The sequence below is a fragment of the Staurois parvus genome, unplaced genomic scaffold, assembly GCF_062004578.1.
Source record: "Staurois parvus isolate SC_StPar_1 unplaced genomic scaffold, SC_StPar_1.0 ptg000696l, whole genome shotgun sequence".
Classification (NCBI taxonomy): Eukaryota; Metazoa; Chordata; class Amphibia; order Anura; family Ranidae; genus Staurois; species Staurois parvus.
In genome coordinates, this window is record NW_028318492.1 from 9930840 (window position 1) to 9946961 (window position 16122).

A 16122-nucleotide genomic window follows, 5' to 3' on the forward strand; every position below is an offset into this window, starting at 1 on the left:
ACACCAGCAGATGACATGGCTCCACAAATCAACACAGACTGTGGAAACTTCACACTGGACTTCAAGCATCTTGCAGTGTGTGCCTCTCCATTTTTCCTCCATACTCTGAGTCCTTGGTTTCCAAATGAGATGCAAAAGTTGCTCTCATCAGAAAAGAGGACTTTGGACCACTGAGCAACAGACCAGGTCTGTTTTTCTTTAGCCCAGGTAAGACGCTTCTGACGTTGTTTATTGTTCAGGAGCGGCTTGACAAGAGGAATACAACATTTGAAGCCCATGTCCAGGATCCGTCTGTGTGTGTTGGCTCTTGATGCACTGACTCCAGCCTCAGTCCACTCCTTGTGAAAGTCCCCAACACTTTTGAATGGCCTTTTCCTGACAATCCCCTTCAGGCTGCGGTCATACCTGCTGCTTGTGCACCTTTTTCTTCCACAATTTTCCCTTCCACATAACTTTCTATGAATGTGCTTTGATACAGCACTTTGGGAACATCCAACTTCTTTTGCAATTACCTTTTGAGGCTTTCCCTCCTTATGGAGGGTGTCAATGCTGGTTTTTTGCACAACTGTCAGGTCAACATGATTGTGATTCCTACTGAACCAGACTGAGAGAACATTTAAAGGCTCAGGAACCCTTTGCAGGTGTTATGGCTTAATTAGCTGATTAGAGTGGGACACTTTGAGCCGAGAATATTGCACCTTTTCACAATATTCTAATTTTCTGAGATTGTGGATTTGGGGTTTTCATGAGCTGTGAGCCATAATCATCACAATTATGAAAAAAATCACAGCTTCAACTATCTTGCTTTGCATGTAATGAGTCTATCTCATATATTAGTTTCACCTTTTAAGTTGCATTACTGAAATAAATTAACTTTTGCATGATATTCTAATTTTTCGAGTTTCACCTGTATACCCTTATTTGTAGACACTCTAACTTTCATGCAAACCAATTAAAAGAGCAGGGCCCTCAATCCCCTCATGTTTTGTATTGTATTGGTATTGTTCTGTCACATGTTCTGTCCCCCTCTGTAATGTACAGCGCTGAGCGAACTATTGGCGCTTTATAAATACTGTATAATAATATACACTTATTGTGTGTATGAAGAATTTTTATTTTTTTATTTTTTATAAGATATGTAATTTTATAGCAAAAAGTAAAAGACATTGTTTTTTTCCCTAAATTTTAGGGGTTTTAGTGGGTTTTAATATAATAAAAATAAAAATTAAAAAATTTAAATTAAAAATACCGCCAAAAATCTCTATTTGTGTAAAAAAATGAAATGGAATTTGGATACAGCATTGCATGACTGTGCAATGACTGTGCATGACTGTGCAATTGGCAGTTAAAGTAGTGCGGTGCCGCATAGCAAAAATTGGCCTGGTTTTGAAGGGGGGAAAATCTTCTGGAGGGCAAATGGTTAAAGCAATTTTTCTGCTATGGTAGTAGTTATTCTTTAACTAAACACATTATTATGACTAATGTACTCTAGAAAACCTTTGAGACATAATAGTGAGGGTCCATTCCACAAGTAGTGCACAGAAATGAACAAATAACATTTGAGCAGATCTCTCTTCAACTTTTTCTTGATGTCTCTTAGATATCCCTACAGAAAAATCTTCAGCTTGAGCATTTGACGGAGCAAATAACAGCTTGACGCTTCAATCTGTTAGGTTTATATCTGTGTGTCTTTGATCTGTTTCTCTGACAACATTGTACAATATATACTCATGGTTCTATACTTTGTTTTTAATTTGAACATTAAATTCTGCCTGACCCCTGTTTTTATTGTCCTTGATTATGACTTGGATTAGATTAAGGATTGCTACTATCTGCCTGCCATCTGCTGTTTTATTCTCAGCAACATTTGTCTGCAGCTTGTCCTGACTGTTTGTCTATCCTGACCATGCCTCATGATCTGGTACTTGGCTACAATTCTGACTACACTGTCAACTGTCACCAGTCAGGCAGTCATCAGGGCCACACTGTAGCTGTTGTTCCACGAAGACAATTCGTATAGGCCATCAATGTTTCTGGTGAGGATGGTTTTACCTCGATTCATAACAATAAATTTATGTTTAGAGATGAATAAAAACATTTGACCAAACCAAAAGCAAACCAAAATCTTTCTTCATAAAAAAGTGGAGATCAGTGAGCGCTCAAATGAAGCTGCTATTGCACAATAAGGTAACCAGATAAAACCTCAATAAACATATAAAATCAAGGTGCAGCGCTAAAATTAAATTATGTCTGTTAAAATAGATGTACATAAATATAAGAAGGATAAAATGTTCATAAAGTGACAGTCCGTGCTAAGGTGTCAATCACAGCTGTAAGTAACTTCAATACTCAGTGATGTGCTCAAAGGTGTCGTAAGAATACCCACTCACCAGATACGTATTGTAAATACACATGTAATATGTATAATCAGAGGTCCCCTTTAATGATACGGGCGGCACAGTGGCTTAGTGGCTAGCACATCTGCCTTGCAGTAAAAAATGGGTCATGGGTTCGATTCCCGACCATGGCGCCTCCTGCATGGAGTTTGCATGTTCTCCCTGTGTGTCAGGGATCCCGGCTCCGTCTGCCGCAATCGCGGCTCGGTCCCCCGCGCATGCGCAGTGGCGGCAGATCACGCCGGGACACAGGAACTAGGTCCCGGCGAGCCGCGGCTGACAGGACGCCGCGCATGCGCAGTAGAAACCGCAGGCGCGCCTCAGGCGTCCAATGACAGCCGGGGGCGCGTCCTAGCCAGCCAATGACAGTGCAGGGCGCACTATTTAAAGATGCCCTGCACTGTCACAAATTGCCGCAAGGTCTATACGTGATCCTGAATACCTGCTCCTGCTGTGACCCTGTTTTTGACCCTGACTACGCTGCCTGCCCCTGAGATTGACCCGGCTTTGTTCTGACTATTCTACCCGCTCCTGTGATTGACCCGGCTTTGTTCTGACTATTCTACCCGCTCCTGTGATTGACCCGGCTTTGTTCTGACTATTCTGCCTGCTCCTGCGTTTTTGACTCGGCTTATCCCGACTGTCCCTACGGATTGATTTACCTGGCTGACCCTGCGTGTGATCCGACTACTCCTAGCCCGCCGACTCGGTACCCCGCTTACCCCACGGGCCACAATCCGTACCACCCTGCTGGGGCCGCCATCCTCTTCACAGCTGGCTCTCCTGGTACCTACATACATCCCCGGAGGCCTCCTCGGCCGCTGGTGGCCCGCTCAGAGGTCGTGACCTGGCCCGGGACTGTTTCAAGTCCATCCCCACCATCAGGGGCCCTGGTGAAAGCACAGCCCGGGCTTAGACCCCACGCTCTGGGTAGGTCTACCAGCTGGCAGACGGAGGGCTCCGCCTGGCGGATCCAAACACTGTGCTTGCGTGGGTTTACTCTGGGTACTCCGGTTTCCTCCCACACTCCAAAGATATGCTGGTAGGTTAATTGGCTCCTGTCTAAATTGTCCTAGTTTCTATGTGTGTATGAATGTGAGTTAGGGACCTTAGATTGTACACCCCATGAGGGTTAGAGACCGATGTGAATGTACAATATATATGTGTAAAGCGCTGCGTAAATTGACAGCGCTGTATAAGTACCTGAAATAAATAAATAAATAAATAAATAAATGATAGATGAGGTAAGCTGGGTATGGAATATCCTCCCTCTGGATGGTATACAGCTCAATGGATATCTCCTGGATGATCAAGGAACTAATCCTGCCAGAGGTCCCCTTTAAGGATAGATGGGTGTTTGCAGCCTGGGATGGAAACTCCCTCCTCTGGGTCCGATGGTGAACTGCAGCTAGCTTCCAGGACAGGGCTTCCATCCGCTCCGCACATAGGGTTGAGGTCCACTCCAATTGGCTTCAATTTGGTAATGTATTTAACTTAGCTAGTACATCTAACACTTCACTCCCTCCCAGACCAACAATACTGCTGTCCAAATGTGCCCCCTGTGCTCATTCATTCAGGGTGGGGGCGCTCAAATACAGGAGGGGTTTTACTATCCAGATCACCAGCCGAAAACAGAGGGAAAAGGCCTAGGAACAGAAAACTGATGCAGCCACCTTATCTAATGATTGGTAAGCTGAAATAAGTTATATTTTTGTTTTTGGGTTTGAAACCACTTTAAGGGCCCAAGAAAAATGTATCTTTATTAAAGTTATCCTGTTCCAGTAATGTAAAAATTACTAAGTAAATGCTTTTATACAGTTTGTGGAAGTGTAAGGTGGCCCTTAGAATTTTTTTGTTTTAGAATAGAAAGATGCATTATTTATTTTGATTACATAGATTTATTGTAGACCTCATTCATATTTTTCATTCATATTTTGAGACTATATTTGGATAAATGTAAGCAATGTCAAATGTACATTCAACATTATGTTTCATTACATAATAGGCATTTTAGAAAATTATTCTTACATAGGACATATTTTTGCAATAAAGCAAAAAAAGGTTACAAATAGGTTGAAATGTAACATTTAGGCAAATTGGGATATTTCTGTAATCAATTTTAATTTTTGCTGATAAGGTTTTGTATTTAGCATATGCTACTTAAATGGCTTATGAATGTATAAATATGAAAATTATGTTGTTAAAAGACACTTACTGAATACTCATGTATTGCTTATCAGAATAAGTTTAAAATTCATCTTCTCCTCTTGACGGGTCCATCTGTACTTGTAAGAACAGAGAGTGCATCTCTTTGAGATACGAGGAGGAAGAGCGCAAAGTCATGGCAGCCCCATTTAATGCTTTCTTCACAGTCTGCCATTAATCTTGGCTCTTATAGAGAGTAATGCCAGCGATGTTTAGGAAGAATGTTCTCAAACTTTTAAAAGCACTTTTCTGAAAGAAAGTCTTGGTTTGGATCAGTTAGTATATATTTGTATAACTTTACTTTGTCAAAATAAAACTTTTTTTCTTTCATTTTCCCAAATGAAAGCCTGTGTACAAAGAAACAGAAAAGGGCAGCATGAGTTCATATTTGATGACTAAGAGCATATTTCCTCCTGTTTTAATACAACAAATGTATTTGGGCTCACAATATATCCTTTAAATCATATAGGCAATATAGCCACTTAAGATCATGAAGCATGACCATAGCAAATTTTATTTTTTTTGCTATTCAGCACTGCGCTACTTTAATACTTGACATCAATAGTGACACCAATACTGTACACTAATGACACTGGCTGGGAAGGGGTTAACATCTATGGGCAATCAAGTGGTAAACTGTGTGCCTAACAATGTGTAATCTGTGTCATATGTGATGCTCTTACTAATAGATGTGGCTGATTTTTCTCCCTGCTTTACAGGAACAAATAACAGCCACATTGCTGCTCTGTGAACAGAGCCCTGTGTTGTTAGTAAACACAGTGCCCCATACTGTGATTCTTTAACCACTTGCCCTCCTGAAAATTTACCCCCCTTCCTGACCAGGCCATTATGCGTTACGGCGCTGCATTACTTTAACTGACAATTGTGCAGTCATGCAATGCTGCACCCAAATTAAATTTACATCCTTTTTTGCCACAAATAGAGTTTTCTTTTGGGGGTATTTGATTGCCTGTGCGTTTTTTATGTCTTGTGCTATAAAATAAAAAGGCAGACATTTTGAGAAAAATACAATATTTTTGACTTTTGGCTGCTATTAAACATGTCCAGTAAAAAAAATGTAAAAGTCAAATTATGTCATAAATTTAAGCCAAAATGTATTCTGTGAAATATCTTTGCTAAAAAAAATCCCAATACATGTAAATTAATTGGCTTATGTGAAATTTATAGCGTTTACAAATGGTGATATAGATACTGGGATTTTTAATTTTGTTAAAAATTTTACTAGTAATGGGAGCGATCAGCGACTTATAGTGGGACTGCGGGACTGCAGTGGGCATTCTGACACTAGGGGGAACTGACTTGGTGTCACTGACATCCCCAGTGACACCAATACAGTGATCATTGCTAATAAAAAGCACTGACACTGTACTAATGGCACTGGGTAGGAAGGGGTTAACATGTGGGGAGATCAAAGGGTTAACTGTGTGCTGTGTACTGTTTTACTGTGGGCTGTGTCTGTGCTTTCCACCGTAAGTACACTGCTTTGCATGGCTCTGCTATGCAGAGCCATGCAAAGCAGTGTGCAGGAGCTGACAGGGGAAGAAATGACTAAGACTAAAATCGCGCCCCCCATCTAAATTTGTCCCACCCCTTCCTGTTTAGGGCCCACCCCTTCATCTGTAAACTCCACCCCTTCCACTTTAAGCTCCACTTTCTTCATATTAGAGCTCCACCCCAGGAGACGGTCAGAGACTGCAGACAGGATACAGGAGAAAGTCCCCACAACCCCTCCCCGTGCATCAGGGTCCCCAAGTTCCCTCTCCTTAAATCAGGGTCCCTGGAGTCCCCCCTCAACATTAGGGTCCAACCCCCCCAATAAATCAGGATCCCCTTTAAATCATGGTCTCCAGAGTCCCCCCACCTTATGTGCATCAGAGTCCCCATAGCCCATCTCCTTATATCAGGGTCCCCCAGAGCCCCCTCCTTAAATTAGGTTACCCAGAGTCCTCCCTCCTTATATTTGCATCCCAAAAGTCCCCCCCAATACTTCAGGGTCAGTCCTTTGCATCATGGTCTCTAGAGTCCCCCACACCTTACATCAGGGTCCCCATAGGCATTTCCTTTACATCATGGTCCCCCAGAGCCCCCCTCCTTAAATCCAGGTCCCCATAGTCCCTACCACTTACACCAGGGTCCCTAGAGTCCCCACCAATACATCAGGGTCCACCTTTACACCATGGTCTCCAGAGTCCCCCCACCCATAGACCCTCCCCATACATCAGGGTCCCCCAGAGACCCAGATCCCCCTCCTTCAATAAGTTCCCCTCTTCCATTACATCAGGGTCCAAAAAGTACTCCCAATACATCAGGGTCCCCCCATACATCATGGTCTTCAGAGTCCCCCACCTTACATCAGGGTTTCTAGAGCCTATTCTCTTTAATTTGGTCCCCAAAAATGGACCCTTACCTCATGGTCCATTCCATTCATTCCTCCAGGCAGCTACACGAGCTGGAAGAAGTCCTGTCCTTGCTGCCCTCCTCCTCTGATTGTCATGTCCTGGGGGCGGGGCAAGCACCTGATTGGTTGCTAGAACCGCTGATGTCCTAGCAACCAATCACTTGCTTTCCCCACCCCCACTAGAGCTGACAATGACAACACAGGGCAGTGGCATGGGAAGCCACCCCGCCACCCGAACACAGCCGAGCCGTGCCCCATCTGAGCACACATGAGAATGCCGCCCCGTCCGAGCACAAATGAGTCTGCCACCACTCCTGAACACAGCCATGCCCACCCAAGCACAACCAAGCTGTCCCCTGATCGAGCACACATGAGAACGCCCCCCTGCCCAAGCACAGCCGAGCTTCCCCCCTGCCCGAGCACACACAAGCCCGCCCTCCCCTTCCCGAACACAGCCAAGCCCACACTCCCCTCCCGAAAACAGCCAAGCCCGCACCTCCTTCCCGAACACAGCCGAGCCCACCCCTCTGCCCGAGCACACACGAGCCTGCCCTCCCTCCTGACCACAGCCGGACCTCCCCTCTCCCAGCCACAGCCGAGCCTGTCCCCCCGCCCGATCACACATGAGACGGCACTGGTCCCTTCTGTCTGGGGGAGATGCCACCCCCCTGAAAAATGTCGCCCAAGGCAGCTGCCTTGTTTGCCTCGAGGCAGATATGCCCCTGAGTGCACATTATCTGCCCATGTAACCTTCCAGGATGCATCTGTGAGGCCCTGAGTATATCTCCAGCGTGATGGTTGTGCAGACTGGGTTCACGACAGGCTGTGTGTGTAGCAGCCATGATGTTCAGAATTCAGCCATTACATTTTATTTGTCATTTTCTTTTCTGTTTTAAAACCAGAGGTCCAGCATCTCTGATTCCTCCCCACTTCCTTTCCAGAACATAGCTATAGTTTCAGAGGCGCCTTGAGTCAACAAGGGGATTGAAAGTGACCTATCGTAAAACTTTTACAAAATCCTTCAGTTCAGTCACCCATGGCTTTTAGAGCAATTAAAGCACTAGGAACTAGTGTGCCATAAAATGTCTACCCAGAAAGTTAGGCGTGAGGCGACCTCTCCGAGACCTCTACCCAATTCACAACTTAACAAAATCCACACACAATTCATAAAATCAAACAGGACCAAGACACATTATTAGTAAGAATATATTTGAATGGGGAATATCATACCAAACAAATCAAGGTCATACATGACTAAACTAGCATGTACAGAGGGTGAGATAGCAGTCTCCTACTGTACATCCTGGGTGACAGGCCCATTCGAAATACTCTGTGTTTGGTTTCCCTGGACATGAAATATAATGCTGAACAATAATCTACCAGTTTCTAGAATGCAACCTGTACATAGTAAAAGATATTAGTATTAGTATAAAACTGTGTGTAAGGGAAGGCTTTGATACAGTCATAAACACCCACATGGTCACTTCTCAACCGCTTAATTGGTCAGATGGTCTCTGACAACACCCCCTTGATACCAGAGAAAAACAGACTGCTCCAAAAGCAGTTGGACTATGCTAAAACCAAGGGATTTGCAAGCATTCATCTTTTTTAACTACTTTTTATTTCTCCGTTGCTTTATTGTCTCTTTGTTTCCCTGTAATACCCTTTTTTTCTAAAAGTATTCTATTTGCACCATTTTGACCTTTTTCATTATAAAACCATATTTGAAAAATTGTTGAAATTGGCTCTAAAGCTTTAAAAATGCAAACTAAAAGAATTCCTGTTTCTTGATGAAGTGTTACTGTAGTATATATCTCTTAACATACCTGTCTGTGCTGAAAATGCGTGTTGCAGACGTTTCTTCTACAATCATAGTTGTTATTACTAAAACTGTTTCCTCCTTCTCCATAAAAAAGCAGTGGTATGTAAGGGTTAAATGCCTAATTAACTTAACCCAGTGAAAATCGCTCTCAGGCTGCTAGCACCTAGATTATGGTCCTGCAAGCTGGAAAATATTTGTGCAGGGTGCAGCTGAGAGTGGCATTGTTACATAAGTGACAGCACAGTGTGAGATTGACCAGTCCTTTGTCACGACTTGGTGAGAAGGGCAAGGGACAGGCACCGCATTTGTCACAACCGATGCCTCACTCAACCAAAAAGTCAGAAAATTGTCATTTTAGGTAAAAGAAAAAAAAATGTATAATTAATGGATGTAAGATGGATGTATATCAGCATGCAGAGCTGTGTGCTAATGTGATTTTTGGTGAAATGGGGGAAAGGTCCACTTTAAGTAGACCTGTTGTGAGAGAACATAAAGCATACTTAAAGATTCCTAAACTGTTAGCTTTTTGTTAAGTGATCTGTGCAAGCCTAAAAATAATAATGGTTTTCTAGCCCTTGATTCACAGGTGTCTGATTTATAAGTACCCTTAAGGCAACTTGATTTCTAAGCCACAAATATGCAAAATACATGCCACACAGTATTTGATTGATCCTGCTCTCTGTGAATGATTGATGTTGGTGTAAAATATGTAGACAGCCAGAAAGCTCAATGAGCTTGGCTAAAAACATTAAACAATAAAAAAAGAAACATAATCCAGAAACATCAACAAGTATATAAAATATTGATGATACTTGCTGCTTTTGCAGTCATTTTAGTTGGTCAAAGGCATCATATTTACCTTAATAACATTGAGGTTGATTTGCTAAAAGAGTTGAGAATATTATCACAAACAAGAGGGAAGATTAATTTCAATTATCCATTCATGAATAAGCAAATTCTTGTTTACTTATGTAGTCTGAACATGACTGGATAACTGACGTGAATCTTCACTCTTTTTTGTGTGAACATTCTCAATCCCTTCAGTAAATCAGCCTTATTGTCTTTGTATTTTTAATCTTTATAAAGGAGAATGAAAATCAATAAAGGACTATATTGTTTATTAAAGAAGGGTGAGGTGGGAATATAGAAAGATAGAAAAAAAAGCAATACAAATTGAATCAAATAAATAATCAAGGAAATATTATAGGTATACCAATTTCTTCCTATCTCCCTTAATGTATGTGTTTGAAAACTGTCCCAGGTATCAAAACAAACACAACATGTTCCACATCTCTTGCTTTGTAAAAATGTAAAAATAAGAATCAAAGCTGTCTGTCAAGGTTTTCATTTAACCATGTCGTTATGTAGCTAATAATAGTTAGCCACATTCAGCTGGACTTGTTTTTTAATGTTGAATATGTTTAATTACTTATTCAAGTGGCTTCCTTGGTTCACTTAAGTGCCAGTGCATACCCCAACCATTATAAACGCTTGGGTAACTCATTTACCTTAATCAAATCACTATGGTGTCATGAAAGTCATTGGCGATTTGATTGTTCAAAAACATGAGGTGTGAAAATTGTAAAATCAACTTGTTCTAATTAAAATAATCCAGTCTAATCCAAAAAATTTAAAAAAAAAAGAAAAATCCTAGATTCAAGACTTGGATATTCTAGTGTTTAGTTGTGTATTTGTTCGGTTAGATCCTTGAATAATTTCCATCTCTCTTGTTTTGTCTTTGAGTCATTTAGCTTAAGAGTATGTTAAGATGCAATGTTCCAGGCTTGGCAAATAGTGACATGTGCCTCCCCAGGTCACATTCTATAGGTTTATATAAGATGGGCCGCATATTCCAGCCACATATTCCAGTCCTGGCACCACCAGTACTCAATATATCATGTCTCTTGTAAGGAAGAGACTTCTTTTGGGCTTGGAAGATGTTCACATCTGGCACTCAAGGTTGGCTTACCCCCCACCTTAAGAGCCTGTTTACTCCTTAGCTAATGTTGATGTTTTCCTTTTTCCTGGGGTTAATGGCTTCAAGGGCAGATGCAGGAGATAGTCCTCAGTAGCAGTAGGTTGCTTTGCAAGGGACACCAGCTCATCCACCCTGTTGGGGTCTGTATGCCTAATACAAGGTGGAACTGATCACACATCTCAGGCCTCAAAGGTTTCCCAGGGTAATATTGCCATGTGAACAACCTCTGCTCTCAGATGTCCATGGTAACTCTGAGCCTAGCTAAAATGTATCCTCTCTGCTTATGATACTCCTTGGCATCCTGAGGTTATAAATCAAAGTAGGTCTTTTGGGGCTCTCTCATTAAAAATTTGCTAGCACATAAGTCCATGTTCATCAGGTATCTTCTCACAATCTATCAAAGATGCCGAGGGAGACGTTAACATTGTCCTTCATGGACAATTTCTGTAATGTGCTCTTCACCAGCTGTTGAGGTGTAGTCATCATCTCCTGTGCCACCATCTGCCTATTTGACTGGTAGCAACAACCAGCTGGAACTGAAGACATTGTAGATCAAATGTACTTGTTTGCCAGCACCCCACGGATAGTCCAATAACATCCAAATCTTTACTGAAAAATGATCACATCATAGGAAACATAGTGCAAAATTTTGGAGCGGTGTAGGACCCCTTTGCAGGACTCCTTCATCAGGTAAGTGAACACATACCTGACAAAGGGGTCGTGCGCGGCTTTGAAACATTGCACTATGTTTTTCTGTGATGTGATTATTCTTCAATAAAGATTTAGATGTTATTGGCTGATCCGTGTTGTTCTGGCGAACATATGCATATGATCTTTAAGTTGCTGCTCACATCTGAGCATCAAGTTGTAAAGAGGAACTTGGATTTAGTGTAGGAGCTGCTTTGTACAGCAAGTCTACAGTAGAAAACAAAACAAAACATCTGCTCTTCCGAGCCACTAACTAAATTCTGGCCAGTTCTTATCCAACTAATGGGTTCCCCAAATCAAACCTTTTTTAGGTCTCATTCACACCTTTGATTATGGTCTGCAGCTATTTCCTGCAGCAAGACCCAGCAAATTCCTGTGGCAGGAATTAAAGATGTGTGTGAACAGCTGCAGGCACTTAGACTGTACAAAACAATGACAGGCTGAGAGGAGCCGTAGCTACATAACACTGTTCACATGTACCTGGACATCAAGCAGTTAGGAATAGATGATCGGTCCAGGACACACTGTCATGTGTTCTTAATTGTAGGTAATCTTTGGAGGTCCATGATCTTGCCACAAAAATATGCTGTTGGCCATGATTTTAGGTGTGAAAGAGATCCTAGTATTCTGTGAGCATTCAGCCTTTCCACATAGCAGCAGGCTACCACAGCAGAACGAGCAGAGAGAAAGCCCCGAGCATTAGTCAGCTCACATATAAAAGCCTGTGCACAGCTGAGACTAATCACAAGATCTTGCTACCATGTAAGATGTTGACCTACAAGTGGAGGCTTTGTTCCACCTAAAGCTTTATAAAAGCCTCCAGCCTTAAAGCCGGCTGGGCACAGACAACAAATTATTTTGCTTGTCTGCTTCAGAAGATCAGCTAAACTGCATATTAGTAGTCTTATCAGCTTCATGAACTGAGACAAAAAATTATAAATGATATTTAGAGATCAAACACACTTTATCATTAAAGCCTATACATTTTAGGCCTCCTGCACACTGCAGCTGTTTTTTCTGCCCCTAAACATCCCTCTATGTTAGCCTACATGTCTATGAACACATAGGCATTTAGAGGAGTTTAGAGGCAGGGGCGCTTAGGGGCATAAATCTGAGCGCACTAAAATCACATTCAGGAGAGGAGCATTTTGTCAGAAAAAACACCCAGTGTGTCAAATGTCCTGTCTATACTGCTATGGAGGGAGGGAGCCTGGAGGGACTATTATGCAAGTATTCCTATGTTCTAATAGTTTAACTGCAGCTGCTGAGTGTATATAGAAATTCTTGTGACAGAGTATCTCTGCCCTGTTGATTTTTAACGTACGCAGTTCCACATAGCTAGGTCGGTGCTACTATATGTATGTAGTGGTAGCCCTGCTATACAGTATATTAGTAGGAGATCCTGTTTATTGCAATAAAGTTTAGCAGTTCTTGTCATTTTAGTTAATCCAGTCCCTTCTGGTCTGGGATTCTATAGCTAGTTTTACCTCAAGACTCAGTAACCAGCATAGGCTAGAGTTGGGCTAGGCATCTGATAGTCACTGGTAGTTAGAGGTCCAATTCCATGTCAGATTAGAAGCTACTAGGCAGGGACTAAAGCACAGAATGGATAGGCTGACTCTGAGTTCCAGTTTCTGTGTGTGAGAAGGCACTTATCTTTATTAATGACTACACTGCTCAAAAAAATTAAAGGAACACTTTGAAAACACATAAGATCTCAATGGGAGAAAATATGCTGGATATCTATACTGATATAGACTGGGTAATGTGTTAGGAACGTAAGGATGCCCCATCGTTTCATGGAAATGAAAACTATCAACAAGAGGACTGGATTCAAAGACACCCCGAAAATCAAAGTGAAAAAATGATGCAGCAGGCTAGCCCATTTTGCTGAAATGTCATTACAGCAACTCAAAACAGTACTCAGTAGTTTGTAGGGCCCCCATGTGCTTGTATGCATGCCTGACAACATCAGGGCATGCTTCTAATGAGATGACGGATGGTGTCCTGGGGTATTTCCTCCCAGATCTGGACCAGGGCATCACTGAGCTCCTGGACAGTCTGATGTGCAACCTGGTGGCTTCGGATGGACAGAAACATGATATCCCAGAGGTGTTCTATTGGATTTAGGTCAGGGGAGCATGGCGGCCATTCAATGGTATCAATTCCTTCATCCTCCAGGAACTGCCTGCATACTCTCGACACATGAGGCCGGGCATTGTCATGCACCAGGAGGAACCCAGGACCCAATGCACCAGCGTAGGGTCTGATAATGGGTCCAAGGATTTCATCCCGATACCTAATGGCAGTCAAGGTGCCATTCTCTAGCCTGAAGAGGTCTGTGCGTCCCTCCATGGATATGCCTTCCCAGCCTATCACTGACCCACCACCAAAACGGTCATGCTGTATGATGTTACATGCAGCATAATGTTCTCCACGGCTTTTCCAGACCCTGTCACATCTGTCACATGTGCTCAGGGTTAACCTGCTCTCATCTGTGAAAAGCACAGGGTGCCAGTGGTGGACATGCCAGTTCTGGTGTTCAGTGGCAAATGCCAATCAAGCTCTATGGTGCCGGGCAGTGAGCACAGAGGACATCGGGCCCTCAGGCCACCCTCATGAAGTCTGTTTCTGATTGTTTGGCCAGAGACATTCACACCAGTGGCCTGCTGGAGGTCATTTTGCAGGGCTCTGGAAGTGCTCATCTTGTTTCTCCTTGCACAAACGATCAGATACCGGTCCAGCTGATGGGTTAAGGACCTTCTACGGCCCTGTCCTGCTCTCCTAGAGTAACTGCCTGTCCCCTGGAATCTGCTCCATGCTCTTGAGTTGAACTGCCTGTGTACCTCTGTAGGGTCCAGGTGCTCATGCTACCAGTAGTGACACTGACTCTAGCCAAATGCAAAATCCGTTAAAAACAGTCAGAAAGGATGACTAGGGAAAAAATTTCATTGGCCTCCACCTGTAAAACCGTTCCTGTTTTGGGGGTCATCTCATTGTTGCCCATCTAGTGTACCTGTTGTTAATTTCATTACCACCAAAGCAGCTGAACTGATTAACAACCCCGTCTGCTAAGTAACTGACCAGATCAACATCCCAAGAGTTTAACTTGACTTGCAATACTCTGATTAAAAAGTGGTCCTTTAATTTTTTTTGAGCAGTGTATATTGCATATTCCCAGGGTATATGGGCACAATTCCATGAGGATTCATATCTGGCCTTTTGCTGATTATTATTATACAGTATTATATAGCGCCACAAAGGTTTGCTCAGTGCTGTACATTATAGTGGGGGACAGAACATGAGACAATACAGTAACAAAACAATACACGATAGTACTTGTTTGTGCATTAGGTGTGTGTACTGTTATTAATCTTTTTCTAATATTAAGCTTGTATTATCTCCTTACTAGCGTGCATCCATTTACTTATGGTCATTGTTATATGCTCTTGCAGTAGTTCCTCTGCTCCCATTTACCTTGATTGGATTACTGGTTAATTTCCCAAGAAGGGAATCCCCTCTGTTCAAGGAGGCCCTGTCCTGGGTGGAGACACAGCCAACTTTATTATCAAACCCACTCTTCCACTTATTAACCACATGCCACCCAGCCACTGTAGAAATACGGCAGCAGGGCGGCACGGCTGGGCAAAACCACGTTTTAAAACGTGTGTTTTTAAAACAGGTAGGGGGCGCGCGCAAAGCGCACCGCCACCCTACCTGCCCCGCCGATCACAACCGTGGATGTCAGTCACCGGGTCACAGCCGGTCGTTACCGGCTATGTCCCAGCGATCGGCGGCAATCGCTGACAGAGAGCACAGCTTCAGTAGCTGTGCTTTCTGTCAGTTCCCTGACAGCTCCAGGACATGCTGATCGGGACAGAAGAGTTTCTCTCTCCCGATCAGCGGTGTTCCCTGCAGTACACACCCCCGCCCCCTAGTAAAACACTCCCCTCACACAGTTAACCCTTTCCCTGAATAATAAACTTAAGCCCTTCCTCCCCAGTGCCATTATTACAGTGTCAGTGTTTTTTTTTTTACACTGATCACTGTATTGGTGTCACTGGGGATGTCAGTGACCCCAAGTCAGTACCCCCCAATGTCAGAATGTCCGCCTCAGTCCCGCAGTCCCACCATAAGTCGCTGATCGCCGCCATAAGTCACTGATCGCCACCATAATTCGCTGATCACCGCCATTATTAGTATAAAGAAAAAAATCCCAGTATCTTTCCCGCCATTTGTAAATGCTATAACGTTCACGTAAACCAATTAATTTACACGTATTGGGGTTTTTTTTAGCAAAGACATGTCGCAGAATGCATTTTAGCAGAAATTAATGACTAAATTTGATTTTTACATTTTTTTTTACTGGACATGTTTTATAGCAAAAAGTCCAAAATATTGTTTTTTTTCCTTAAAATTAATAGCCTTTTTTATAGCTCAAAAAATAAAAACTGCACAGGCAATCAAATACCACCGAAAGAAAGCTCAATTTGTGGGAAAAAAGAGGATGTAAATTTCATTTATGTACCGTTTTGCATGACCGCGCAATTGTCCGTTAAACTAGCGCAGCGCTGTATAGCAAAAAAATGGCGTA

The 16122-nt window shown here is 42.8% G+C and overlaps 1 protein-coding gene across 1 annotated transcript in view; it reads left to right on the forward strand.

Annotated features, from left to right (window-relative positions):
* DMD (dystrophin) overlaps positions 1-16122 on the forward strand; it is a 2676943-nt gene that overhangs the window by 2135080 nt on the left and 525741 nt on the right. The gene's annotated exons all lie outside the window — the stretch shown is intronic.